The sequence below is a fragment of the Hyla sarda genome, chromosome 1, assembly GCF_029499605.1.
Source record: "Hyla sarda isolate aHylSar1 chromosome 1, aHylSar1.hap1, whole genome shotgun sequence".
Lineage (NCBI taxonomy): Eukaryota > Metazoa > Chordata > Amphibia > Anura > Hylidae > Hyla > Hyla sarda.
The window spans coordinates 18546469-18573266 of record NC_079189.1 but is presented as its reverse complement, the minus strand read 5'-3'; the positions used below and the strand labels follow the sequence as shown (position 1 = coordinate 18573266).

The window sequence follows — 26798 nt, the reverse complement described above, 5'->3', positions numbered from 1 at the left end:
CATGGTCTATCTCCAGACTAGTTCCATGATGATCTATCTCTAGACTAATTCCATGATGGTCTATATCCAGATAAATTCCATAATGGTCTATCTCCAGACTAGTTCCATGATGATCTATCTCTAGACTAATTCCATGATGGTCTATCTCCAGACTAGTTCCATGATGATCTATCTCTAGACTAATTCCATGATGGTCTAACTCTAAACTAATTCCATGATGGTCTAACGCCAGACTAATTCCATGATGGTCTATCTTCAGGCCAATTCCATGATGGTCTATCTCCAGACTAATTCCATAATGGTCTAACTCTACACTAATTCCATGATGGTCTATCTCCAGACTAGTTCCATGATGATCTATCTCTAGACTAATTCCATGATGGTCTATGTCCAGATAAATTCCATGATGGTATATCTCCAGGCTAATTCCATGATGGTCTATCTCCAGGCTAATTCCATGATGGTCTATCTCCAGGCTAATTCCATGATGGTCTATCTCCAGACTAATTCCATGATGGTCTATGTCCAGACTAATTCCATGATGGTCTATCTCCAGGCTAATTCCATGATGGTCTAACTCCCGACTAATTCCATGATGATCTATCTCCAGACTAATTCCATGATAGTCTAACTCCCGACTAATTCCATCATGGTCTATCTCCAGACTAGTTCCATGATGATCTATCTCTAGACTAATTCCATGATGGTCTATGTCCAGATAAATTCCATAATGGTCTATCTCCAGACTAGTTCCATGATGATCTATCTCTAGACTAATTCCATGATGGTCTATCTCCAGACTAGTTCCATGATGATCTATCTCTAGACTAATTCCATGATGGTCTAACTCTAAACTAATTCCATGATGGTCTAACGCCAGACTAATTCCATGATGGTCTAACGCCAGACTAATTCCATGATGGTCTAACTCCTGACTAATTCCATGATGGTCTATCTCCAGACTAATTCCATGATGGTCTAACTCCTGACTAATTCCATGATGGTCTAACTCCCGACTAATTCCTTGATGGTCTATCTCCAGACTAATTCCATGATGGTCTAACTCCCGACTAATTCCGTGATGGTCTATCTCCCGACTAATTCCATGATGGTCTATCTCCAGACTAATTCCATGATGGTCTATCTCCAGACTAATAACATGATGGTCTATCTCCAGGCTAATTCCATGATGGTCTAACTCCAGACTAATTCCATGATGGTCTAATGCCAGACTAATTCCATGATGGTCTATCTCCAGACTAATTCCATGATGGTCTAACTCCCGACTAATTCCATGATGGTCTATCTCCAGACTAATTCCATGATGGTCTAACTCCGGACTAATTCCATGATGGTCTATCTCCAGACTAATTCCATGATGGTCTAACTCCCAACTAATTCCACGATGGTCTAACTCCCGACTAATTCCATGATGGTCTATCTCCAGGCCAATTCCATGATGGTCTATCTCCAGACTAATTCCATGATGGTCTAACTCTACACTAATTCCATGATGGTCTATCTCCAGACTAGTTCCATGATGATCTATCTCTAGACTAATTCCATGATGGTCTATGACCAGATAAATTCCATGATGGTCTATCTCCAGGCTAATTCCATGATGGTCTATCTCCAGACTAATTCCATGATGGTCTATCTCCAGGCTAATTCCATGATGGTCTATCTCCAGACTAATTCCATGATGGTCTATGTCCAGACTAATTCCATGATGGTCTATCTCCAGGCTAATTCCATGATGGTCTAACTCCCGACTAATTCCATGATGGTCTATCTCCAGACTAATTCCATGATGGTCTAACTCCGGACTAATTCCATGATCGTCTATCTCCAGACTAATTCCATGATGGTCTAACTCCCAACTAATTCCATGATGGTCTAACTCCCGACTAATTCCATGATGGTCTATCTCCAGGCCAATTCCATGATGGTCTATCTCCAGACTAATTCCATGATGGTCTATCTCCAGACTAGTTCCATGATGATCTATCTCTAGACTAATTCCATGATGGTCTATGACCAGATAAATTCCATGATGGTCTATCTCCAGGCTAATTCCATGATGGTCTATCTCCAGACTAATTCCATGATGGTCTATCTCCAGGCTAATTCCATGATGGTCTATCTCCAGACTAATTCCATGATGGTCTATGTCCAGACTAATTCCATGATGGTCTATCTCCAGGCTAATTCCAGGATGGTCTATCTCCAGACTAATTCCATGATGGTCTATGTCCAGACTAATTCCATGATGGTCTATCTCCAGGCTAATTCCATGATGGTCTAACTCCCGACTAATTCCATGATGATCTATCTCCAGACTAGTTCCATGATGATCTATCTCTAGACTAATTCCATGATGGTCTATGTCCAGATAAATTCCATAATGGTCTATCTCCAGACTAGTTCCATGATGATCTATCTCTAGACTAATTCCATGATGGTCTATCTCCAGACTAGTTCCATGATGATCTATCTCTAGACTAATTCCATGATGGTCTATCTCCAGACTAGTTCCATGATGATCTATCTCTAGACTAATTCCATGATGGTCTAACTCTAAACTAATTCCATGATGGTCTAACGCCAGACTAATTCCATGATGGTCTATCTTCAGGCCAATTCCATGATGGTCTAACTCTACACTAATTCCATGATGGTCTATCTCCAGACTAGTTCCATGATGATCTATCTCCAGACTAGTTCCATGATGATCTTTCTCCAGACTAATTCCATAATGGTCTAACTCCAGGCAAATTCCATGATGATCTACTGTATACTCTTATACAGATGCAAAAAATATCTCCCAGAATATAAATCCACCTGGTGGACGGTGCAACCACGGAGTACATGTCTTGTCTATACAAACAGTATCTGAGCTCAGTTATATCACAGCGCCCTCTATCTTCTCAATGACTGTGTTCCCAAGATCTGACACAAAGTGATACAACTGGGAACCATACAGAATATATCATGGACCAAATTCATATGTAGACTCCCTTAATGTGGTTATGGGATTATTTCCTCCATTATTATTAGAGGACCTGATACTTCTCAATTTATCAAATATTTTGGGCTCATCAGAAGATCATAGAAAATAATATACACTATACCTGAGCCATAGGGAGCCTAAAGCCTCCTTTGCCACAGAGGACGAGAGTATTAAAGGGGTATTCCAGGCAAAAACATTTTATCCCCTATCCAAAGGATAGGGGATAAGATGTCTGATCGCGGGTGGGGTCCAATGCTGGGACCCCCCGCGATCTCCCTGCAGTACCCGCATTCTATGCGGGAGCTGCATCTCCAATTTCGGAAACCTCTGGGCTTCCAGGACGTGATGTCAGGCCATGCCCCCTCCATTCAGGTCTATGGGAGGGGGGTGATGGCCATCACGCCCCCTCCCATAGACATGAATGGAAGGGGCATGGCGTGATGTCACGACCCCAGTCCCGGAAACCCGGGGGTTTCCTAAACTGGAGACGCAGCTCCCGTGAAGAATGCGGGAGCTGCAGGGAGATCGCGGGGGGAGGGGGGGGGGGGGGTCCCAGCGGCGGGCACCCCACAATCAGACATCTTATCCCCTAATAAAATAAAATGCCCGGAATACCGCATTTAAGAGTGGCAAATGTTAGGTTGGGGGCTCTGCTACATATTTTGCATTGAGGCCTGGGGCCTTTAAAGGGGTACTCCGGTGGAAAACATTTTTTTTTTTTTAATCAACTGGTGCCAGAAAGTTAAACAGATTTGTAAATGACTTCTATTAAAAAATCCTAACTCCTTCCAGTACTTATTAGCTGCTGAATACTAAAGAGGAAAGGGTTTTCTTTTTGGAACACAGAGCTTTCTGCTGACATCACGAGGACACAGTGCTCTCTGCTGACATCTCTGTCCATTTTAGGAACTGTCCAGAGTAGGAGAAATTCCCCATAGAAAACATATGCTGCTCTGGACAGGTCCTAAAATGGACAGAGATGTCAGCAGAGAGCACTGTGCTTGTGATGTCTGCAGGGTCTCCAAAAAGAAAAGAATTTCCTCTGTAGTATTCAGCAGCTAATAAGTACTGGAAGGATTAAGATTTTTTAATAGAAGTAATTTACAAATCTGTTAAACTTTCTGGCACCAGTGGATTTAAAAAAAAAATAAAAAGTTTTCCAGGGGAGTACCCCTTTAATGACTAGGGGTACTCCGCCGCTAGACATCTTATCCCCTTATCCAAAGGATAGGAGATAAGATGTCTGATCGTCGGGGTCCCGCCCCTGGAGGGATCTCGCTGCTGCACCAGGTGTTCGTTTAGAGCGTCGGGTGCAGCGCCGTAGGTTCGTGACATCATGGCCACGCCCCCTCAATGCAAGTCTATGGGAGGGGACGTGACGGCCGTCACGCCCCCTCCCATAGACTTGCATTGAGGGGGCATGACCGTGACGTCACAAGCCTCCTCCCCGCATCGCCAGTCATCCGGCATGGAGCGAAGTTCGCTCCGTGCACCGGATGTGTGGGGTGCCGAAGCTGAGAACGAGGGGTCCCCACAATTTGGATAGGGGATAAGATGTCTAGGGGCGGAGTACCCCTTTAAATGGGCACTGGCAATTAAAATAAATAAAAAAAACTTTTGACATGTCCTAGAGACAGGTGAAAACGTTTTATCAATCGCCATCACTAGTACGATCCAGGAGAACCGCAGGCTTCCTCTCCCGGCTCTGTGCCATGTGATTGAGACAAACTCACGGTGTAAGTCTACGGGATTGTCTCGGTCACTTCTCTCACCGCTCGTTCTGAACACTCAGACCCTGACCGATCAAAACTTTTCACATGGCCATAGTTTTTTAAAGAAACAGGTACTCTTTAAAGCATCGGACTGTCTTAACCCCTTAAGGACGCAGCCCTTTTTCACCTTAAGGACTGAGCCCTTTTTCGCAATTCTGACCACCGTCACTTTACAAATTAATAACGCGAAAACGCTTTTACCGAATATTCTGATTCTGAGATAGTTTTTTCGTGACATATTCTACTTTATTTTGGTGGTAAATTTTCGGCGTTAATTGCATCCTTTTTTGGTGAAAAATCCCAAAATTTCATGAAAATTTTGAAAATTTAGCATTTTTCTAACTTTGAAGCTCTCTAATTATAAGGAAAATGGATATTCCAAATAAATTTTATTTTTCTTCACAAATACAATATGTCCACTTTATGTTGGCATCATAAAATGGACATACTTTTGTTTTTTGAAAAAATTAGAGGGCTTCAAAGTAGAGCAGAATTTTCAAAAATGTCATGAAAATTGCTAAATCTGAAGGGACAGATGTTACAGAACTACAACTCCCAGCATGCCTGGGCAGTCGAGGCATGCTGAGAGTTGTAGTTTGGCAACATCTGGAGGGCTACTGTTTAGGCACCACTGTAACAGTGGTCTCCAAACTGTGACCCTCCAGATGTTGCAAAACTACAACTCCCAGCATGCCCAGACAGCCTTTGGCTCTCTGGGCATGCTGTGAGTTGCAGTTTGGCCCCCCTAGTGGTTGCCACAGTAAAGATCGATTTACTTTCACTTTCAATTCCCCCCCCCCCCCCCCCACTGTCGATTCCCTACCTGATCAGGATCCTGCAGGCTCCAGCGAAGATCCCAGGTCCCCAGGCATCTTCTCCAGCAGGTACGGCCTCCATCTTCTTTCCAGAGCCCCTCGACATCCAGGGGCGGGCGGAACGGGGGGTTGCTATGGCAACCCCCTGTCCTGCGCTGCCATTGGTCAGAACTCCGTTCTGAGTAATGGCAGGGGATAGGAGTAGATCGCAGCTTTGCGATCTCACTCCAATCCTTTAGGCTGATCGGGGCTGTTGCTGACAACTCCGATCAGCCCTATTTTCCGGGTGATCGGGTCACCAGAGACCCGATCAGCCTGGAATTGGAGAAAATCGCATGTCTGAATTGACATGCGATTTTCTCCGATCGCCGACATGGGGGGGGGTCTCAGGACCCCCCTGGGCGATGTGCCAGGGTGCCTGCTGAATGATTTCAGCAGGCATCCGGCTCCGGTCCCCAACCGGCTAGCGGTGGGGACCGGATTTCCCACGGACGTATGGATATGCCCTGTGTCCTTAAGGACTCGGAATGCAGGGCGTATCCATACGCCCTGTGTCCTGAAGAGGTTAAATATAGAGTAATAATAATAGTATGAGGTGCCTTATACACCAACTTTAGGATTATGGTGGCAATCGGCAATGAGCATACAGAGAATTACAAACAATATGTCCTGATGAAGTCCTGCAGGCAGAGTCTGTAGATCTGTATTCTCCCCATACAAGTCATTCATGTCTTTGGTGTTTAAAGGGGTTGTCACGATTCGGCAGGCAGGAGGTGGATCCTCTGTGTCAGAGAGGGTTTGGCGTGGACCGTGTCGGTGGACCGGTTCTAAGTAGCTACTGGTTTTCACCAGAGCCCGCCGCAAAGCGGGATGGTCTTGCAGCGGCGGTAGCAACCAGGTCGTATCCACCGGCAACGGCTCAACCTCTCTGACTGCTGAGATAGGCATGGTACAAGGGATAAGGCAAGAGCAAGGTCGGACGTAGCAGAAGGTCAGGGCAGGCAGCAAGGATCGTAGTCAGGGGCGACGGCAGGAGGTCTGGAACACAGGCTAGGAACACTCAAGGAAAGGCTTTCTCTGGCACAAGGGCAACAAGATCCGGCAAGGGAGTGCAGGGGAAGTGAGGTATAAGTAGGGAGTGCACAGGTGGAAACTAATCAAGCTAATTGGGCCAGGCACCAATCATTGGTGCACTGGCCCTTTAAGTCTCAGAGAGCTGGCGCGCGTGCGCCCTAGAGAGCGGAGCCGCGCGCGCCAGCACATGACAGCAGGGGACCGGGACGGGTAAGTGACTTGGGATGCGATTCGCAAGCGGGCGCGTCCCGCTGTGCGAATCGCATCCCCGACGGCCATGTCAGTGCAGTGCTCCCGGTCAGCGGGACTGACCGGGGCGCTGCAGGGAGAGAGACGCCGTGAGCGCTCCGGGGAGGAGCGGGGACCCGGAGCGCTCGGCGTAACAGTACCCCCCCCCCTTGGGTCTCCCCCTCTTTTTGGGACCTGAAAATTCTTTAATCCGGAAGACGTCTGAGGACCCGGAGACCGGAGTGGCTTCCTCTAGGTATTTAACTTCAAAGGGTCCAAGGTAACGTGGTCCCAGATAAAAACTGGGGACACGGAAGCGGATATACTTGGCGGAGAGCCACGCAAAAACAGGAGGAGCTCTTCTCTTTTTTCCGGCAAGCTTCTTCACCCGGGATGAGGCTAGTATGAGGAATTTTAGAGTCTTTTTCCAGACGGTGGCGAAGCCCCGGGAAACCTCATCAACAGCGGGCACACAAGAAGGCATGGGGGTGGGGAGGGAGGGAAGAGGGTCAAGCTTGGCACGGGGCAGAGTGTTAACAGGACGGGGGCTGTGAGGAGGAGACACAGCATAGTCCAGATAGGCCTTGGGGAGACCAGGTAAAGGGGGAGACACAGAGGTTTGACTGACGGGACTGGGAGCAGACGTGAGGCATTTTCTGTGGCAAGAAGCACCCCAGCTCATGATCTCCCCGGTGGTCCAGACAAGGGTAGAGGAGTGGCGTTGGAGCCATGGCAGACCGAGGAGGAGTTCAGAGGAGCATTTGGGCAAAACAAAAAGTTCCATGCTCAAGAGCAGGGGTTCTGTGCGGTAACGCACAGTGCAGTATAGAAGTAAATCTTTCTTTCTGCGGCGAGTCCTCTCTTCAGGGGTCAGGCGAGACCGATCCACTTGCATAGCCTCCTCGGCGGGAGGCACAGGGGTGGATTGCAAAGGATACTGTGAGAGAGGTGCTCCGAGCGGTGTGGCACATGGCAGGGCCTTCCCAGGCAGGAGACCACGGCAGAGTCTAGAGTCCCCATCAAATTTGTCCGGCAGGGACAAGCAGGGGTTAGGAGCGGCCGGTCGCTGCGGAGGAGTTGCAGGAGCTGGCGGAGGAGATGGTTGTTGCTGTTGCAGCTGCTGTGTCTGTGACTGAAGTTGCTGTATCTGCGGCAGCAGCTGCTGTATCTGTGACTAAAGTTGCTGTGTCACGGTGGTCAAGTATGCCAGCTGGTGATTTCGTTGGGTGATCATTAGGGATTGCTGGGCAATGACCGTGGAAATGTCGGCAAGACTTGACAGCGGCACCTCAGCGGAATCCATGGCCGGATCTACTGTCACGATTCGGCAGGCAGGAGGTGGATCCTTTGTGTCAGAGAGGGTTTGGCGTGGACCGTGTCGGTGGACCGGTTCTAAGTAGCTACTGGTTTTCACCAGAGCCCGCCGCAAAGCGGGATGGTCTTGCAGCGGCGGTAGCAACCAGGTCGTATCCACCGGCAACGGCTCAACCTCTCTGACTGCTGAGATAGGCATGGTACAAGGGATAAGGCAAGAGCAAGGTCGGACGTAGCAGAAGGTCAGGGCAGGCAGCAAGGATCGTAGTCAGGGGCAACGGCAGGAGGTCTGGAACACAGGCTAGGAACACTCAAGGAAAGGCTTTCTCTGGCACAAGGGCAACAAGATCCGGCAAGGGAGTGCAGGGGAAGTGAGGTATAAGTAGGGAGTGCACAGGTGGAAACTAATCAAGCTAATTGGGCCAGGCACCAATCATTGGTGCACTGGCCCTTTAAGTCTCAGAGAGCTGGCGCGCGCGCGCCCTAGAGAGCGGAGCCGCGCGCGCCAGCACATGACAGCAGGGGACCGGGACGGGTAAGTGACTTGGGATGCGATTCGCGAGCGGGCGCGTCCCGCTGTGCGAATCGCATCCCCGACGGCCATGTCAGTGCAGCGCTCCCGGTCAGCGGGACTGACCGGGGCGCTGCAGGGAGAGAGACGCCGTGAGCGCTCCGGGGAGGAGCGGGGACCCGGAGCGCTCGGCGTAACAGGGGTTCTCCACCATAAGGCGATTTTAGTACATACCTGGCAGACAGTAATGGACATGCTTAGTAGTGTTGCTCGCGAATATTCGCAATTCGAATTTTATTCGCGAATATCGCATATTCGCGAATATTCGCGAATATAGCGCTATATATTCGTAAATACGAATATTCGTTTTTTTTTTTTTTTTTTATTTTTTTTTTACAGTACACATCACAGTGATCATCCCTCTCTGCTTCCAGCTTATGTGGTGTAAGAAGGCTCTAATACTACTGTGTGAGACTGGCGTGCGAATTTTCGCATATGCGAAAATTTGCATATGCTAATTTTCGCATGTGCGATTTTTCGCTTATGCAAATTTTGTATATGCAAATTTTCGTATATGTTAATTTTCGCACACGTGAATATTCGCATATGCGAAAAGAAAACGAGAATATTACGAATATGCGAATATTCGCGAATATGACGAATATTCGTCCATATTTTCGCGAATATTCGCGAATTCGAATATGGCCTATGCCGCTCAACACTAATGCTTAGGAAGGATCTGCGCTTGTCTTGGGGCTAAATGGCTATGTCATGAGATTACAATAACATTGTGGCTAGCTTTTTGTGAACTTGTATTTCCTGTTTGACTTTTCTTTTTTTGACTACAAATCCCATAATTCCATTTTCCTCCCTCCCACACATCAGCCACCCCACTCATTGAAACATAAATGAGCTGCATCCATTCAAAAGACCTGTGGTTTTCAATCAGGGTGTCTACAGCTGTTGCATTAGTTGCAGATTGATCTCTCTCCCACCAAGCGATCCCTCCACTCATTGAAGCAGACAGGCTCCCTGTTATCAGGTGACTAGTGAGTCAAGTCTCGGCCGCATTGCAAGCTGGGAAAAATCCGAGACAACAGTCATTTTGAATGCTGTTAAAAATAAACATTGGGGTGAAAATCACATAAGAATTGTGAGAAAACCGTCACACACAGGTACAGACACTATATTATGAACTACACTAACTTCACAGCCCCTGTAGCATAGTCAAATAAAAATAATTCCCTGAATACACTGTGGAATTTCTGGGCAGAATTTCTGCCGGAGATCGAGCCGGTGGCACTAGGACCACATGGACTGCATTGCCGTCCCCATAGATGTCAATGCATTTCTGAGCAGATCTCCCAAAAAGATCCACCCAGAAATGCATTGCCATCTAAGGGGACTGCAATGCAGTCCACGCGGTCCTAGTGCCGCCGGCTGCCCAGAAATTCCACAGTGTGAACCCAGCCTTACACTCCAAAGACTATAGCGGGAGAGTGGAGCCATTTCCTTCCTACACGAGTCAATGGAAACCCATATATGGATGACTATTTTAGACTCTATTGATTAAGTGGGGGGGGGGGCATGTCAATGGAGTATAAATATCTTGACTTCTACGGAAAGAATAAAGATCTGTAGTACACCATTTACCTATTATGTTTTCATAAATTTAGTAAACAAAATGATGGAGTAAAATAAACTTTTCCAAGGTGCGATGCGGGGAGGAGGCTCGTGACGTCACGGCCATGCTCCCTCAATGCAAGTCTATGGGAGGGGGCGTGACAGCCGTCACGCCACCTCCCATAGACTTGCATTGAGGGGGCGTGGCCGTGACATCACGAGCGCGGCCGTGGCATCACGAGCCTACCGGGCTCCGGCGCTGCACCCGACGCTCTAAACGAACACCTGGTGCAGCAGGGAGATCCCCCCACCGGCGAAACCCCCGCGATCAGACATCTTATCCCCCGTCCTTTGGATAGAAGATAAGATGTCTATGGGCGGAGTAACCCTAGACATTAAAGGAGTACTCAACTGGTGCCAGAAAGTTAAACTAATTTGTAAATGACTTCTATTAAAAAATCTTAATCCTTCCAGTACTTTTTAACGGCTGTATACTACAGAGGAAATGCTTTTCTTTTTGGATTTCTCTTCTGTCGTGACCACAGTGCTCTCTGCTGACCTCTGCTGTCCATTTTAGGAACTGTCCAGAGCAGCATATGTTTGCTACGGGGATTTTCTCCTGCTCTGGACAGTTCCTAAAATGGACAGCATGGATTTTAGTACGTACTTGGCAGACAGTAATGGACATGCTTAGGAAGGATTTGCGCTTGTCTTGGGGCTATGTTGTGAGGTTACCATAATACTGTGGCTATTAGTGATGAACGGCAGGGGCCATATTCAAATTCACGATATTTTGTGAATATATGGGCGAATATTCGTCCTATGTTTGCAAAATTCACATATTCGCTATGTTCATTCCCTTTTTTTTCCCCATGCGAAAATTGTAATGAAATTCGTAGAGTGCGCAAGCGCGATTATATCTTTCATCTTGCTAACACTACACCCTACACTAGAACCTATCTGCTAAACTAACCTGCCCTATCTAAAGCTAAAACAAGGCAGGTATCGGTGACCTCTAGAAGTGCCAAAATTCACGAATATTTGCATATACGAAATATTCGCGCTCCACACCGATTTTTGTTTACACAGTACATATCATTGTTGTGATGTGTACTGTGAAGAAGAAAAAAAAAACGAATATTCGTCATTACGAATATATAGCGCTATATTCTAAATATTCGCGAAACCGCAAAGTGCCCATATTCGTGGTAAAAATTCTAATTTCAACACTAGTGGCTATCTTTTTGTGAACTGGTTATTTCCTGTTGGATTTTGTTCTCAAACTACAAATCCCATAGTTCCATAGTTTGAAAGTGTGAGGTCACTTTCCTACCTCCCACACATCAGCCACCTCACCCATTGAAACACAAATGAGCTGCATTCCATGCAAAAGACCAGTGTTTTCTGACCAGGGTGCCTACAGCTGTTGCAGAAGGATCTCTCTCCCACTCAGCAGTCGCTCCACCCATTGAAGCAGGATAGGCTCCCTGTGCACAACTGACTAGTGATGTCAGGTCTCGACGCACTACAACCAGGGAAAACCCGAAACCTGGGTAAGGCTGGGTTCACACCCCATTTTGTTAAATACGGTTCCCGTATACGGCTGGGAGGAGGGGGGGCAGGGCTTAATCGCGGCGCCCGCATTCAGCCGTATTCGGGAACCGTATTTAATGCATGTCTACGAGCCGACCGGAGTGAACCGCAGCCTCTGGTCGGCTTCGTTTTCGGCCGGATGCGGTTTCCCGACCGCAGGCAAAAACGTGGTCGACAGCGTTTTTGCCTACGGTCGGGAAACCGCATACGGCCGAAAACGAATGCTGGTATTTGTAGTTTTGCAAGATTTAGAGGGGTACGGTTTGGAGATCACTGTGCAGTGGTCTCTAAACTGTGGCCCTCTAGATCTTGTAAAACTACAACTCCCAGCATGCCCTCACAGCAGTTTGCTGTCTGGGCATGCTGGGATTTGTAGTTTTGCAACATCTGGAGGTCCACAGTTTGGTGATCACTGTGCAGTGATTTCTAAACCGTGGCCCTCTAAATCTTGCAAAACTACAACTTCCAGCATGCACGAACAGCAAACGACTTTCTCGGCATGCTGGGAGTTGTAGTTGTGTACCTCCAGCTGCTGCATAACTACATTTCCCAGCATGCCCTTCAGCGATCAGTACATGATGGGAGTTGTAGTTTTGCAACAGCTGGAGGAACACTGGTTGGGAAATACTGAGTTAGGTAACAGAACCTAACTGAAGGTTTTTCAACCAGTGTGCCTCCAGCTGTTGCAAAACTACATCTTCCAGCATGCACGGTCTGTCAGTGCAGGCTGGGAGTTGTAGTTTTGCAACAGCTGGAGGTTTGCCCCCCCCATGTGAATGTACTACACTACACTACACTAACACATAATAAAGGGTAACACACTACATATACACCCCTTTACACTGTCCCCCCCCCCCCCCCCAATAAAAATGAAAAACGTATCATACGGCAGTGTTTCCAAAACGGAGCCTCCAGCTGTTGCAAAACAACAACTCCTAGCATTTCGGTATAGCCATTGACTGTTCAGGCATGCTGGGAGTTTAGCAACAGCTGGAGGCACCTTGTTTGGGAATCACTGGCATAGAATACCCCTATGTCCACCCCTATGCAATCCCTAATTTAGTCCTCAAATGCGCATGACGCTCTCTCACTTCGGAGTCCTGTCGTTTTTCAAGGAAACAGTTTAGGGCCACATATGGGGTATTTTCGTACTCGGGAGCAATTGATTTACAAATTTTGGGGGTCTCTTTCTCTGTTTACCCCATATGAAAAAGAAAAGTTGGGGTCTACGCCAGCCTGTTAGTGTACAAATATAACATTTTTTACACTAACATGCGGGTGTTGCCCCATACTTTTTATTTTTAAAAGAGGTAAAAGGAAAAAACGACCCCCAAAATTTGTAACACAGTTTCTCCTGAGTACGGAAATACCCCATATGTGGGCGTAAAATGCTCTGTGGGGGCACAACAAGGCGCAGGAGTGAGAGCGCACTATGTACATTTGAGGCGTACAGTAAATCAGTGATTTGCACAGGGGTGGCTGATTTTACAGCGGTTCTGACATAAACGCAAAAAAATAACTACCCACAAGTGACCCCATTTTGGAAACTACACCCCTCACGGAATGTAATAAGGGGTAAAGTGAGCATTTATGCCCCACAGGTGTTTGACAGATTTTTGGAACAATGGTCCGTGAAAATGAAAAATTGAATTTTTATTTTGCACAGCCCACTGTTCCAACGATCTGTCAAATTCCAGTGGGGTGTAAATACTCCCTGCACCCTTTATTAAATTCTATGAGGGGTGTAGTCTCCAAAATGGGGTCACATATGGGGAGGGGTCCACTGTTCTGGCACCACGGAGGGCTTTGTAAATTTTCATGGCCCCCGACTTCCATTCCTAACAATTTCTCTGTCCAAAAGCTCAATGGCGCTCCTTCTCTTCTGAGCATTGTAGTGCGCCCGCAGAGCACTTGACGTCCACACATGGGTTATTTCCATACTCATAAGAAATGGGGTCAGAAATTTTGTGGGGCATTACCTCCTATTACCCCTAGTAAAAATGTAAAATTTGGGGAAAAAACTGCATTTTAGTGAAAAAAATTTTTTTTTTTCATTTACACATCCGAATTTAGCGAAAAGTCGTCAAACACCTGTGGGGTGTTAAGGCTCACTGTACCCCTTGTTACGTTCCTCAAGGGCTGTACTTTCCAAAATAGTATGCCATGTGTTTTTTGTGTTTTTTTTTTGCGGTTCTGGCACCATAGGGGCTTCCTAAATGTGACATGACCCCCAAAAACCATTTCAGCAAAATTTGCTTTCCAAAAGCCAAATGTGACTCCTTCTCTTCTGAGCATTGTAGTTCGCCAGCAGAGCACTTGACGTCCACACATGGGGTATTTCCATACTCAGAAGGAATGGGGTTACAAATTTTGGCGGGCAATTTCTCCTATTTCCCCATGTAAAAATGTGAAATTTGGGGGGAAAAAACTGCATTTTAGTGAAAAAAAAATGTTTCATTTACACATCCGACTTTAACGAAAAGTCATCAAACACCTGTGGGGTGTTAAGGCTCACTGTACCCCTTGTTACGTTCCTTTTGGGGTGTAGTTTCCAAAACAGTATGCCATGTGTTTTTTTTATTTTTTGTTGTTTTTTTTTTTTGCTGTTCTGGCACCATAGGGGCTTCCTAAATGCGACATACCCCTTAAGAACCTTTTCAGCAAAATTCATTCTCCAAAATCCCATTGTTGCTCCTTCCCTTCTGAGCCCTCTACTGCGCCCGTCGAACACTTTACATAGACATATGATGTATTTCCTTACTCGAGAGAAATGGGGTTACAAATTTTGGGGGGGATTTCTCTCCTTTTACCCCTTGTAAAAATTCAAAAAATGGCTCTACAAGAACATGCGAGTGTAAAAAATTAATTAGAATTTTCTCCTTCACTTTACTGCTATTCCTGTGAAACACCTAAAGGGTAAACACACTTACTGAATGTCATTTTGAATACTTTGGGGGGTGCAGTTTTTATAATGGGGTCATTTATGGGGTATTTTTAACATGGAAGTCACTTAAATCCACTTCAAACTGAACTGGTCCCTGAAAAATTCCGATTTAGAAATTTTCGTGAAAAATTTGAAAATTGCTGCTGAACTTTGAAGCCCTCTGATGTCTTCCAAAAGTAAAAACATGTCAACTTTATGATGCAAACATAAAGTAGACATATTGTATTTGTGGATCAATATATAATTTATTTGGAATGTCCATTTTCCTTACAAGCAGAGTTTCAAAGTTAGTAAAATGCTAAATTTTCCACATTTTCATGAAATTTTGGGATCTTTCACCAAGAAAGTAGAATATGTCACGAAAAAAAACATTCTCGGAATCAGAATGAAAGGTAAAAGCATCCCAGAGTTATTAATGCATAAAGTGACAGTGGTCAGATGTGCAAAAAAGGGCCTTAAAGGGGTATTCCAGGCCAAAAATTTTTTTTTATATATCAACTGGCTCCGGAAAGTTAAACAGATTTGTAAATTACTTCTATTAAAAAATCTTAATCCTTCCAATAGTTATTAGCTTCTGAAGTTGAGTTGTTGTTTTCTGTCTAACTGCTCCATGATGACTCACTTCCCGGGAGCTGTGCAGTTCCTATGGGGATATTCTCCCATCATGCACAGCTCCCGGGACGTGACGTCATCATTGAGCAGTTAGACAGAAAATTTCAGAAGCTAATAACTATTGGAAGAATTAAGATTTTAATATAGAAGTAATTTACAAATCTGTTTAACTTTCCGGAGCCAGTTGATATATATATATATATATATATATATATATATATATATATATAAAGGTTTTGCCTGAAATACCCCTTTAAGGTGAAAATGAGCTGCGTCCTTAAGGAGTTAAAGAATACCCTAAAAATTTTGGATACATTTTTGGAACTGTGACAGTAAGGAAAGCGCTTTTGTAAGAGAATGAACGGTTTTGTTCAGTGAAGTGATTCATAGGGCCTCCTTTTTACAATTTTTTTTAGTTTTCCCTTATCTTCATGAATGTGTTTTAGGCTATGTTCCCACAGCGTAAAATTCGACCATATGTTAAATTTTGCACCCGCATTTTTTGGCTTAAAAAAAATGGAACCACATTTTTGCCCATTCAGGACTAAATTTTGCTGGTCAAAAAAAAAATGCGTAGACCCAGCCTTTTACATTTGCGTTTTTTATTTATTAATTTATTTATTTAAAGGGGTACTCCGGTGGAAAACTTTTTTTTTTTTTAAATCAACTGGTGCCAGAAAGTTAAACAGATTTGTAAATTACTTCTATAAAAAATTCTTAATCCTTCCAGTACCTATTAGCGTCTGTATAATACAGAGGAAATTCTTTTCTTTTTGGATTATATTTCTTTTTATTTACATAGTTTTTTTTTTTTTTTTTTTTATGGGAAAAGGGGGGTGATTCTGACTTTTATAAGGGAAGGGGTTAAATCACATTTATCAACACTTTTTTTCACCTTTTTTTTCACCTTTTTTTGTAGGAAAACAGTGTGTGCAATGTTATGGCCCCCTGTGCACACACTGTTTTCCTACACTGTTCACTGTCATGCATTAGCATGGCACTAATCAGTGTTATTGCTGCTCGACTGTTCCTTCCTGGATCTCAAGCACGGAGCAGTCATTCGGCAATCGGACACGCAGGAGGCAGGTAGGGATCCTCCTGGTGTCCTGCAAGCTTTTTAGTACGCCGCGATTTCACCGTGGCGGTCCCGAACAGTCCGACTGAGCTGCCGGGATGCTTTTGGTTTCACTTCAGACGCGGTGGTCAACTTTGATCGCCGCGTCTGAAGGGTTAATACCGGGCATCACCCGTAAATATACGTCCTGCGTCGTTAAGGAGTTAAAGGGGTTATCCAGGAGTAGAAAAAACAGAGCTAATTTCTTTCAAAAACAGCTCCACATCTGTCCCCAGGTTATGTGTGGTGTTACAACTTAGCTCCAGTCACTTTAATGGAACTGAGCTGCAGAACCACACCCAAGCTAGAGACAGACATGAAGCATTTTTTTTAAAGAAATTAGCTCTGTTTTTGTATTCCTGGCTACTATCTCCTTTCAAATCATAGTTGCAAAATCAGCTATGTGTGGTCTTCTAGGTGTAGAATAAATGGTTTAAAGCAGTGGTCTCCAAACTGTGGACCTCCAGATGTAGCAAAACTACAATTTCCAGCATTCTGGGAGATTTGGTTTTGCTATTTGGAGATGACTGGTTTATAGGGTACTCCAAAAATCAATATATCAATCTAGTACCCACGTATATATTTCTTGTCCTATTTCTTACATATCACAATGAATACTTTCCAGACAAATTTAGGGCTTAATAAGAACATTTGTTTCATAGGGTACATGGGCAAAATAGGGAGAAAATAGGACTCTCGATATTACATAGAATTAGTGCCAAAAAATCCGCATATACCAGGTCATTTTTTAGTGGCACTTTAATAGTCATTTTGAATACAGTTTTGTGCCTTACAATTCCCACTTGCAAATGGTTGTTCAACGTCTCTATAAAAAAAAAAAATGGCACAATATTATGTTTCTGTTGATCCAATTCAGGGAGAACAAGGAAAGAAACCCGTAATTTAGCGCTAGCAGCTGTCAGATGCCTCATAAATACATATAGACGGGCGCAGCAAAAAGCTCTTCACCTCGCAACGTCAACCGCTTCCTTCAGCTTCTTCTTGAAGGTTTATTTACTTTGTACTTGGAAAATAAGAGAGGAAAGCGAAACAGCGTAGCTTAAAAATATGGGGTTCTATCCATTATTGCAGCCTTGTCTCTTAATGGCTAGCCTCCCCCCCCCCCCACCCCCCCAATCAAGGCTGAACTAGACGGTACAATCACCGATACCAAAAATCTCCTGAAGTGGCAATTGGAGGTCTGAGAAATTTCACGCTACCTAGGCTAGGAAAATGGAAAATAAAAAAACATACTTAGGTTTAAAGGGGTACTCCTCCCCTAGGCATCTTATCCCCTATCCAAAGGCTAGAGAATAAGATGTCTGACCACGGTGGTCCCGCTGCTCGGGACCCCCGTGATCTCGACTGCGGCACGCTAGACTTCCTGTGCACGGAGCGAACTTCGCTCAGTGCCGGATGACTGGCGATGCGTGGGCTCGTGACGTCACGGTCATGCCTTGCTCGTGACATCACGGCCACCCCCCCTCAATGCAAGTCTATTGGAGGGGGTGTGGTCGTGGCGTCAAGAGCCTCCAGCGCTGCACCCGTCACTCTAAACGAACGCCGGGTGCAGCAGGGAGATCTCAGGAGTCCCCAGTGGACCCCTGCCATCAGACATCTTATCCCCAATCCTTTGGATAGGGGATAAGATGTCTAGGGGCGGAGTACCCCTTTAGGTTCACACTACTGCTGCAAGTCCAATGTTGTTTTCTGCGATTAACTCCGGTAAAAAAAAAAAAAAATACTAATCCCCGACAGACCCCATTCAAGTCAATGGGATTCATCGGGACCCGGCAGTACCTGTTGTGAAAAGGGCTTTGTTATATGGTTCCGAACGGACCCGAAACAGGACGTAGCCCAGCTGCAATGTGGACGAGTCCTTAGGTTAGCCTGGTCCTTTAACGGTCCCCTGCAGCTCCCATTTACCTCCCTCCAATCCATCGGTTTTCTCCCTTTTTTCCTGAGTGCTCAATGTCGGACCTGAAAGCTTAACCAATCACAGGTCAAGATGGGGCGCTGTTGCGGCCAGTGATAGGCTTAGCTTGCAGGTCCTGCACTGAGCCCTGAGGAATCAGGAAGAAGGGAGAAGACCGGTGGACTAGGTGGAGGCAACTGGAAACTGTGGGTTAAGTAAGCATTTGTTTTCTTCTGGTGTTTATTTCCTCTTGTCTTCCATGACCTATTGGTCAATACCAGTCAATATCAGTTCCTGTAGTTCTTGTAGTCCCCAGTTTCTTTCCAAGAGAAAAATTAATGAGACCAACCAGGACGGGGCCCCCTCTCTCCATGAACCCCATAGCAGCTACATAGTCTGTACTATGGTGAGTATACCCTTGATGCTTGACATTAGAAAGTTTGGGCACCAGTACGTCAAGAGGGTTCACCACACAACAAAATAAGTCTCTTAAGTCTTTTTCATTATTTCACTAAAGACAAAGATGACAAGCCTGTTAAGGTCACAACAAGGATAATCTAGTCATAGATTGGGCCTAGCAGTAAAGTCAAATTTGGCCCTACATGTGGTAAATCCTATTGGATAGTATCAAACCAAATGGAAAAACAACAGAAATTATTTACAATATCAATGATCCATGACAAGTCATTTCAAAGGTAACCAACAAACCACACAAAGACCTTTTGTCAATGATATGTTTGGCTGGTTCCCAATTTGAATGAGGAACGGAATTGGTAAGTATGTTGGGGTCAATAACCCTAAGTTGTGCCCGTATATTTATTGGTAAAAAAAACAAATGCAGATTTGGGAAAAATTAGGAAAACCTGAGCCTCATTATTGGCAAACAATATCAAAACATCAAACAACTCAGAAATAAATCCATGTATCCGGGCCTTTATTGTGAATACTTAGAAAATATTAAGCAATGTTATATTTGTTCATATCATCCTCCTCCCACATACAATTGGCCAATGACAATTTATATACTGTTAAATATTAAATAAAAAAATTACACCTTACATTCAATGGCACACACTAACATGGCTACACCCCCTTCAAGTTGGTCTCTACGCATGGAGTGCAGGACTACATGGCTATACTGGAACCTGTGATCACTTTCATGCTGCTTGAACTACGAGTCATCGGGAAGGTCCTTGACAGTTTGTGCCGACCCCATCAGCCTTGATTGATAGATTTTTCCATTTACCAAAACAGGGAAAGATCTATCAATTAAGGCTAGTGGGGCAAGAAGGAGCTCCTGTGGACTGCCCCAATGATGGATTAGGCAATATGCAAAGGATCACGCTTTTCTTTTAAGGGGCAGAGGCCCCACAACCTATGTTACTGGGCACCATGTCTCAAGGACTGCCTGCAAATCTGTCAGTACTTTCTCTGGAGTATATAAAAAAGTTGGATGGCCAAAAGTCATAAATCAATGCGGAGAAAAACAGGAAACTGGTGCCTTCTGAACAGTGAAATAATACAAGTCAGCCTGTCTTCCATATTGTTTTACATTGGGTTCAACTATGGGGCAAACGTATATTTTGTAAAATGAAAAGCATGTATTCCTATCAACAGTCGGTTTCTACAATTTGTCACTCCATTCTGATTTAATTGGCTTCAAAGCTCCAGAATTTGGCATCTGATTTCATCTAGTGTATAAACAGATATAAGTCTACAGTTTAGCATGCACATCATAAAGGATTTTGGTCCCCGAAGAAGCCACTAGAATGGCAAAACATGTCAAAAGAAACAATGTGTTCTTAATTTTCTTATAGATAATAGTCCTCATCTACTAACCAGATTACACAACTTTCTGGCATAAACTGTTACAGTAAAGGAGCACACAATGACTGGCTATAAATTTGTGATAAATTTACAACTTTTCTCATCACCTGCTCCTCTTGCCAATTTGAAAAGGGATTTAAACATTTCAAATCAAATCTACTTGTTTTTAGCAGGCTTTGATATGATTTTTTTTTATATTTTAGGAGTTTTTTTTAATATTTTTATTAGGTTTGACCAATAGTTCAAATGGAGAACATCTACAATCAAAATGAATAATGGAAAATAATGTGACATAGAGTGTCAAGTAGACAAAAGAAAATGCCAAAAAACATTCAGGACTGGTGGTAAGCATGGGATATGGGAATCAGGACTTCAGATTGGCTATGGCCTACATATAGTAGTAGACTTTACTGATCTACAAGCTCCAGAAATGGTGATATTTGTTGTGAAGGTTACTCAGGAGATGACAAAGTGTTTCAAAGTGGGTTCACATTTGGTGTTTCGAAGTGGGTTCTCAAAATACCAGGGCATTGATTTAGCTCGGCAGCAAAGATGTCAGTTTTGACAACTGTCCCCCTTAGTGTTTCGAAGTGTGTTATTATAGACGGGACATTAATTTAGACCGGCGGAGGATATGCCGATCCTGATGAATGCCCCCCCCCCCATAGTGTTTCGAAGTGTGTTAACATTAGTATTTCGAAATGTGTTTACATTGGTGTTTTTAAAGAGTGTTTCAAGTGGGTTCACATTGGTGTTTTGAAGCGGGTCCACATTGGTGTTCCGAAGTGTTTGCACATTGGTGTTCCGAAGTGTTTGCACATTGGTGCTTCAAAGTTTGTTCACATTGGTGTTTCGAAGTGTGTTTACATTGGTGTTTCAAAGTGTATTCAAGTTGGTGTTTCAAAGTGTGTGCACATCGGTGCTTCGAAGTGGGTTCAAATTGGTGTTTTGAAGAGTTAGCACATTGGTGTTTTGAAGTGTGATCACCCTGGTGTTTTTTAAATGGGTTAACAATGGTGTTTCAAAGTGTTTACACATTAGTGTTTTGAAGTGTGCTCACATTGGTGTTTCAAAATGGGTTTACATTAATGTGTGAAAGTGTGTGCACGAAGTGGGTTTACATTGGTGTTTTGAAGTGTATTCACATTGGTGTTTCAAAAGGAGATTCGCAAGAGTGTTTCGAAGTGTGCTTGCACTGGTGTTCCAAAGTGTTTGCACATTGGTGTTTGGAAGTGTGTTCCCATTAGGGTTTCGAGCTGGGTTCACGTTAGTTATAAGTGACTACATTTCAGAAGCAGCTCATATAATATGTATTTTTCAGAACTGGAAAAAAAACTATTCACCTTCTTCTCTGAACCCCAAATCGGGGCTATATGAAGTCCACTCTGAGGCTTTCCAAATGCAGTTCTGGTCTCATGAGACGTGACCTGCAGAAGAGCTGGAAAAGTGTCAACTAATATCTCTCAATCAATTCATAAATGGCCTCAGAGTGGTTGTCACTTCCTATCTGGCAGAGAATATGGCGTTCCACCTCAAAGCATTACAAAGTATTTTTGAATAACCCCAACGGCTCCATTTATAGATTACTCTTCCACGGTTAGCATCGATAGTTTAGCATAACTAGATATGAGCTACAAAAAAAAACATGGATAATGTTTATAATATTTTTTTTTTTACTGTCTTTTCCTATTTTCATTAACTTGTTAACATGTCGCTCTAAGGAAAGTGAGGGCACTCTACCTGACCAACAGTGGTCCTACCTGTGACTATAACATTGGGAACATATATTTCACAAAATAACCTTTCATAAAAGTAGTTTAAAGCTTAAATAACCAGTGAAATGTTTTGTAAATCACCAAAGCCGTTGTTTATTGGAGTGAACATTTTTGATATTTTTTTTTCCATATAACATAATCCAGTCCAACATTTACCTGCCTTTTCTAATCTGTTGCCCCCCGGTAAAGAACGTTATGTTTATTAAACTATTTGTGATTGATTTCTAAATCTTTAATTTTTTTTCCCTGTTTAATAGAAGCATTAAAAAAAAATCACAAAAACAACTGATTTTTGGGATTTTTTTTTTGTTTTTTTTGCTGCTCGTGCTGAGAAAAGCTGCTTTAAGCTTTTTTTTTTTTTGTGAATAGTTTGTTCATTACTGATTGCTGCTCAAGAACATTAGGGATAGAATTTATTTCCCAGTCTCACTTTGGGAAAATCTGCATATTGACAGTCTGAAGGCACCATGCCGATCCGCATGAGGACGATGGATCCTACTGTCTGTTGCGACAAAGAAAATGCTTTCTTAGAGCGAGATATTTCAGACCCCCTGATGGCGAATCTATGTCAACCAATGTGGGCAGCCTCTGTTCATTGTGAGCTTTGGGTGGGTTATATTGTTCTGATATGACTGACGCATTAAGCGTCATCTTCAGATGTGAAATATGTTCTGCATTTTTAATGTATGTATGAGCTGCGGCCTGATGGGCTGGGCATCTAGGGGAGAGAAAAAATTATGCTACTGCTTATTTAATCGGTAAAATAAACATTATACACAGTGCATAGAGCATCTTCATGTAAAGGTAGTGTAATAGGTAAGTTATAAACAAATATATATGTATATCTATATAATTTCAACATTCTAAATCTTAAAAAGAACAACTGGACCAACCATTATCCCAATAAGTAACATCTACAAACCAGGCATATTAATATAATATTTAGTATTACTAAAATAATATATTGCAGCATAATCAATAAAAACCTTCCATACTTTTCTTTTGGACCTTTTGTTTACATTGTGTGTTTTGTTTCTTTAATAAAACTTGCTTTGAATAAAAAAAAAAAAAAAAACTTCCATACCAATTCAGAATAAACACCCAATACAAGTATGTCTATATATAAAATGCTAATAAACCCAATTAAACTAATAGTAGATGACCATAACCGTAGATACCAATAGTAGAGCGTTCGTAATAGTAGATACTAAACGTTTTACTATAGGGTAAAAAAAAAAAAAATTATAAAAAGTAAATATTTTCTAAAAATAAAATAATCGTACAGAAAGAAAAAAAAGAAAAAAATAGAAAAAAAAATATTTGAAATATAAGTAATCCCGAAAATGTTATGTAATAATATAACATAATTGACAGATCGCAATATGAAGGAATAAATCGGGATGATAAAACCTCACACTCGTCTAATGGGGAGGCCAAGGAGTCTTAGCGCAAATGCGTATCTAGAAATTTTATTTTATTTTATATTGTTTTATAGCTTTTAAAACTCTGGGCCATATCCTATTTAGTCACAGAGCAAGTCTTGAAATGATACATGATTGATATATATATATTATTAGACGAAGAAATCCTATTAAATGAATACGGAAATAATTATTTAGATTTTTATTTGTTATTTTTTTTTTAAGGTATTATAAAACATCCTAAAAAAATTGTATGATAAATTAGCGGAAAAAGTTTGATTAAAAAATAAATACATAAATTATACCTTAAAAGGGAAGTAAGCCATAATTCAGACCAACCTCAATGTGCAGAAAAATATTTACCTAATTTTATTACCTTTTTTATATATATAAATATATACTAAAGTGGCGATTCATAGCAATGTACTAAAAAAAACAAAATGTCGTTGGACATGCGAGTCCACCATTTTGTTGTGGAGTAGTGCGCCGAGAAGCAAAATGGTGGCTGTCACTAATGATTCCTATAAGGTAAATCACGCAGCCTCATAGAGGGCTTCACTCCAGTTCAATAAATTTTAAAAAATAAAACTTTGTAAAAAAAAAAAAATAATAAAACTTACAATTTCGCCAAAAAATTGAAATGCCAAATTAATAATTAAGTTTTACCATTTATTGTTTCGTAGATCAATATAAGCTGCTTAGCCATTAAAAGTGGTGTAGACCATACGATATGTGTATACATACGGGTGTACAATAAACTTTATCCTGCTTTTCCACTGCACCACCAATATGGTAATGGCAAATTGTGCATAAACTCTGAGGAATCCAAAAATAACCCAGAATACAGGCCTAGAATAGAGTTGCGAATACGGTAGCGAAATTCTGGAGAATAGTGAGCAGCGTCATTCCTGAGATCCCCTACATTCACTGTTAACTTGTTTACACTTAATTAAGGACTGTGTCTAATTACAAAGCCGAAACAACTAGTTAGGAACCTGCTCCATACTGTGGGCCACGTGGTCTAGGTTTTTTTTTTTTTCCTTCAAATTTTTTTTCTTTCCATCCCAGAGAATTTTAAACTTCCGTCTCAATCCAGATTTTCCATCTGTGAATAATATTATTAAGGTATTTCTTTTTTTGATTATTTATTTATTTAGTTGTTTGTTTATTTATTTTACGCTTTCATATATTTCTTCACCACTCATAAGATCTTTCCAAACAGTAACGAGTTAACAAAAATATACATTAACTGTGAAACGCGCAGGGCGGATCGTGGGTTGTTAATCTGTTAGCGTGAGGGCACGACGTGACATAATGGCTGCCTATACTTGAACTCTTTTTGACCTCTTTAAGCCCTCAAGGTATACAGTACGAGGCCGACAGACAGAAGCCATAGTTCAAGCCAGGGGTAGGCCACTGTATACTACCGATTGATTCGCGCCATGGATGTATTTTGGCAAAACATGGCTTCCGATAAATAATTAGATATAATTAGAATTATAGACGTAAATGCTCCATAGTCATGTAACCTGAAGTGTACAACGGGAACAGAGAGAAGTTTCAAACTTATTATAGTTGAATAAAGCATCCCCTGAAGCTTACTTTAAGACAATTTCTATAAGTTGACAATACCCTATAATTTTACAGAATTACCAGTGCATCTCTAGTCTTCCTTCCCTTATACTTAAGAGTTGACAAAAGCGTCACGCTACAGCTACACCGAGGCTCTCAATGACTTTAAAATTGTCTTTAAAATTGCAAGCTTCCGAGTGAATCTGCTTGTGCGCGGTATATCGACGATTCACCTAACATTACAATTGTCAGTCTAAATGGACTGGACTTCACATGAAGCATAATTATATGACATCTCCACCTCGAACCTCCACGTAGTGAAGGAAAAATACAGTTATTACCAGACATGGGCTGGATCTTGACGTCTTTATCTAGGAGAGATTTATATGTATATCACAGTATGTGTACGTGGTAAATCTATAGTACCATAATATTGACTACATTTATCCCCTCCGTGGGTCGTAAGTGACCCAATGTGTATGCCAGTGTAAGGTTACAGTATTTATACCTAAATAAACCTTATTTCATTACATCACATTTAGGGTTTTTCTGAATGTCTAAAAGAGCAGAAATGGGTTCTATATCTGAATAATTGTAGTAATTCTGAGTACTTATTATATATACGCTTACACCCACACACAACTGAGTACAACATATCTGGGCGTGTATATGGTATCTGGCTCTGGGCACGGAACAACCAAAATACCAGAAAATAATGTTACATTATGCTCAGCTATATAAGAAAGTAGGATACAAAACAACTTCCTTGAGTAACTTTTGTCTCATACAACTGAGCTCCAGTTACTCGAATATACAGAAACATACATCGGGGTACCTCTTCTCGTAGAACACAACTGCAAGACGAGCCCTGACTTTATACAGAATGTGACATCCAAATGTAATGTCCCATTTTAGTCAAAAATTTAATATATTGTAAACAAGAAGATGCAAAATAAACCACCATCACCAACACCCCACCACAACTACAGCACAAAAATACCCAACAATGACTATAACCACAAAATACATAGTGTAGTCCATCTGCTATTTCCGGGGCTCCCCTCCCATACCACGTTCAGCACACAAACGCATCAATATCATCTACTAGGGGTGACGTCAAGTGCTCCTTACATAACCAGCACACCACAAATACGTCCTTTTCTATACAACACACACGCTGTAACGCATTCTGCTCCTCTGCTGAGCACTCCCTTGCCCAAAACTCACAGAACATTCGCTTTGTGTCTCTAAATACACTTTCCCGCGCTGCTTAAGCTGCCTTTTTTTCCCCAAGTAAGCACTATCGATTGGAAAGCAAAGTGCTGTGTTTATTGCCCCTGAAACCCTGCAGGAGTGGACATTTTGGGGCTGACTGGGTTCAGTGTTTACATGCTGCAGACGTTGTGTGTGGACGAGTGTGCACAAGGCCTCGTCGTGTGCTTGTTTTGACCAATTCTTGAACAATAAAGTTTTGAATAGCTAACGGTGAGGTGAAAAAAAAAGAAAAACAACAACAATGCTGAGAAAAATCGCAGAATATAAGGCATTTTTTTTACTTCAACCACGTTAAGGGACTTAGGGATCCTGCGTCTAAATATATCCTCGGCTGCTACATCCTATGGCTCTCACGCGCTTAACCATGCACGGTAAATATAGCACATGCCATGATGTGACTCTT

At 42.8% G+C, this 26798-nt stretch overlaps 1 protein-coding gene across 1 annotated transcript in view; it reads right to left on the bottom strand.

The window, feature by feature from the left end:
* VAX2 (ventral anterior homeobox 2) overlaps positions 1–26798 on the bottom strand; it is a 99942-nt gene that overhangs the window by 71708 nt on the left and 1436 nt on the right. The gene's annotated exons all lie outside the window — the stretch shown is intronic.